Source organism: Austrofundulus limnaeus, unplaced genomic scaffold (assembly GCF_001266775.1).
Source record: "Austrofundulus limnaeus strain Quisiro unplaced genomic scaffold, Austrofundulus_limnaeus-1.0 Scaffold104, whole genome shotgun sequence".
Taxonomy (NCBI): domain Eukaryota; kingdom Metazoa; phylum Chordata; class Actinopteri; order Cyprinodontiformes; family Rivulidae; genus Austrofundulus; species Austrofundulus limnaeus.
Genome location: NW_013952506.1, coordinates 1,002,752 through 1,006,425, shown reverse-complemented (window position 1 = coordinate 1,006,425; position 3,674 = coordinate 1,002,752). Strand labels below are relative to the sequence as shown.

General features: G+C 35.3%; 1 long non-coding RNA gene across 1 annotated transcript; it reads right to left on the bottom strand.

Annotated features, from left to right (window-relative positions):
• Window positions 1-200: 200 nt before the first annotated feature.
• On the bottom strand, window positions 201-3,421 carry LOC106521198 (uncharacterized). The gene is made up of 2 exons (XR_001310641.1): window positions 3,382-3,421; window positions 201-565 (listed from the first exon to the last, which is right to left on the bottom strand). It is a non-coding gene; the product is annotated as an uncharacterized LOC106521198 (long non-coding RNA).
• Between the last annotated feature and the right edge of the window lie 253 nt (window positions 3,422-3,674).

Here is a 3,674-nt window from a genome sequence, read left to right as displayed (position 1 = left end):
CCAGCTAAATGTAGCACATTAACAAGCCTTCTTACATCAGTTATAGACTAATGGCATTAGCATTGTGTGTTCGCAGGCAGTTCCTGATATTTTCTTTGCTTATCATAATAATACATTTCTTAAAAATTATTGCACACAAACATGTTAAATCAATGTGAAATACAATGTAAGCCGGATGACAGAAAGAACTAGTTCCTGGATACAAGCAGMTGAAATGAGTGTTTATTACACAATGTTGATTCAATCCACAGCCTTAGTAAAAACTCTCTTTGTGAACTGACCTAAMCTTTGTGTTCTCTCTGTGATCATCGTAGTTTTAATCCTTCAAGCTCCTAAGTCTTCTCGTGCCTCCTCGCCTTCTATCTGGAACCGATGTTTCCTGGATCCCCCTGCAGTGGAGATCGAATCTATAAACAAAACAAGAACCAAACATCAGCGACTCAGTTTTCCTCTGTCCGACCTGTCACTCTCCTTTGGTTATTCATCTACTTACCTAGTTTTCTCTATCGTCCACCTGAACCTGTAACCCTCTGTCCTCCTCTCAGTGTCTACCAAACAACACAGACTGCAGTAACAAGAAAAACAACTCTTAACTTAGCAGAGTCTGTCTATAAAAGAACTATACCAACCATCTTCTATTTCCTGAAGATGCTCCTGCACTCCTGTTCACGCAGTGCTTTAAGTGGAAAAAAATAAGTGCTGGTACTCCCATAATATCATATAAATATGCCATAGAGACATATGTAATGTTTTTATATCGATAAATAGTTTTATTGCACAAAAATGACAAAGAACAAAACCAGTTCTAAATCAAATACACAAGAGTCAAATTCATCACTGTTTTTGTTGTCTAAGTGTCTTGGAGCTCATAGCACCTAATTTTTTTATTCAGTTACATATTCAGTAACTTTTTGGGAATAAATGTAAATTTAGAAGTAGTGTTATTGAATCATTCTTTTTAATTTCACTTGAGTAATACAGTATTACTATGATGTATCACTATGTTAAATTGAATAAAATGGATACTCTACAGGCTATACTTCACTTAATGAAGAACAAACATGTTTTAATCTAATCTGCACCTGACAGAATTTGTTCAAATGACAACACAAGCTTTGTTGATCTGATGTTAGTTTCTATCTGCTGAGCTGCTGACACATTTGAAAATGAAAGACATAAAGTAAATTCTGTCACTATTTATCCTGTTCTAGCATACATATACATTGCTTTCTGAATTAGATTAATGTTTTATAATTTTGCACATTTTTGGATAAGTGCTAATTTTGCCTTAATTTGTTATTTTGTAAATATGACAATTGTTGGTATATATTTTTTCATTTTAGTCTTTGAAATACTAAACTTGAACATAACTTTATGCTTTTGTCTGTCTGATGACATCATTTCTAAATAGTAAATCAGATGTTTCTGCTCAATTAGTGAGTTCTTGGGTAGTCTTTATCAAATACTTTTTTAACTCTTACTTGAGTAATTTCTTGGAGAGATACTTCTTTTATTTGAGAAAAAATATTATTAAGTAGTGGTATTCTTACCTGAGTAAAATTATTGGGTACTCTATCTCCTGTGCTTGTGGGTCAATCCAGCTTCATATTTTCTTCCATTTAAGTTTTATCCTTAATGTTTATTTTCATAGTTTATTGTTGATTTTCCCTTCCTGAATATGTTTCCTATCATGATCTGTGTTTTTATTTCTATTCAGATCCTGTATTTTGCTGTTTGTCTCCTGAATTATTGCTCAAAAGGTCTTGCCAAAGACCTACTGGTTTGTTCATTATTTAGTTTCTTAGTTTATTCTTGCATTTTGTTCTTCATGTATTTCTGTTTAGTTTTCTTTTCTTCATTTAATGAGTCCTTGTTAGTTTCTCTCACATTATTAGTTTGCCTCCTGGCTGTTTATATTGTGTTCATGTTTACCAGTATCTCACTCACCAGTAACACCTCATCATCCTCGTGTTTCAACTGGTCTGCCACGCAAACTCTTGAATTTTTACTGTTTAGCACCAGATTCCCTGTTTTCATGAATTTTTTCATCTTATTTTTCCATTATGTGTTGTGCTTTTCTGTTCATAAACTCAGTCTGTGTGCGAGAAGACCACGCTGCAGGCCAAGAGCGACCACGCGTGCTCCTTTAATTATTTTATTTTTTCTTTCTCAGCCTGCATGGTTCAGAGCTTCATGTACAGGGAGCAGAGGGAAATGGGAAACGCAGGCTTTATAACAGTTCTGGAACGTATCGGACTCAGGAAATAAGTTCTGGTACTCTGAGGGGTAAAATTGACAAGTGGTGGTACTGTGTACTGGTGTGTACCGGCCCACTTAATGCACTGTATTATTGTAAATAAATCACTTACAATTTACTCTGTGTGTCCATGAGTCTTCCTGGTTTCAGAGTTACAGCTCTGGGTTTAAAATTTACTTTTAGGAAAAATGACAGGTTAACCCCAGCAGTTGATGCTGAAGTTTTATTAAAAGCTCCTGTGTAATGTAATAGTGTGTGCTGTGCGTGACTCCCAGCTACAAAGACTCCAAAATTTAGCTTAAATGGGAGATGTGTTTTAAAGTCCTACAGTTGGGGTTTATATAAAGTGGAACTGCAATGCTTTAATCTGAATACCTGGTTACTGTAGCTCCACAAGCCCTCTCTCTCTCCCGTGTTCTGAGGTGTGTCTGACAATAACTCATTTTGGTTCTGTGTCTTTAAATGCAAATGAGGCACTTTCACTCCCTGCCCCTCTCCAGGTATCAGTCCCAATGATCATTGTTCACTYCGCTCAGTTTTTTGTTGTTCATAGATAAAAATATTGAGCTGCACAGAAACTTTTTATTTACAAATCAATTAAAAGATGTCAACAATGGAAGACGTGTCCATCCAGCCAGAGTCTGACTGAGAGCAAGAGGAGAATAAAGATGACAATCCTGCAGAGCTGTGGATTCATGAAATTGGTAAGCTGGAACTCCATGACCTTGTTTAGTGGTTCTACTTTAAATACTCTGATGTAACTGTGCAGAAAATGTAACGGGGAATAGAAGAACTGAACAGACTGAAAAATATGACCCAAACAGAACCTACGGAGCACCAAGAGAAATTAAATTAAACTTTTCTGCAACACAGCAAAGTGTATTYAACAACTAAAAATGTGAATTTTTAACTATTTTCCCCCTTTAGTATCTGTAAATTCAACTGAAATGGTTATTGTTGTGTTTTGTACAGCTAGCTGTGCTGGCCATCTTGAATTAAATTGGTTTGAAAACCTAATAACTTGTACTAATTCCTGTAAATCTAGCTTGTGATTCATGACATATTTTGCGAACAGACACAAATACATGCACACACCTCTTTCACATTTCTTTGGAATGCAATACCTTATACAACCCCTGGCAAAAAGTATGGAATCACCAGTCTTGGATGAGCACTCATTCAGACATTTCATTCTGTAAAACAAACTCAGATCAAAAACATGATACAATAATAAGGTCATTACAAAGTGCAACTTGTTGGCTTCCAGGGACACTCAAAGAAATGAAGAGAAAACATTGTGGAAGTCAGAGAATGTTACTTTTATTGACTAAGCACAAGGAAAAAAATAACCATTGACAACAGAGCAGAAAAAAGGACTAACGATGTAGAAATCATAAAAAACTATTAATAATAATAT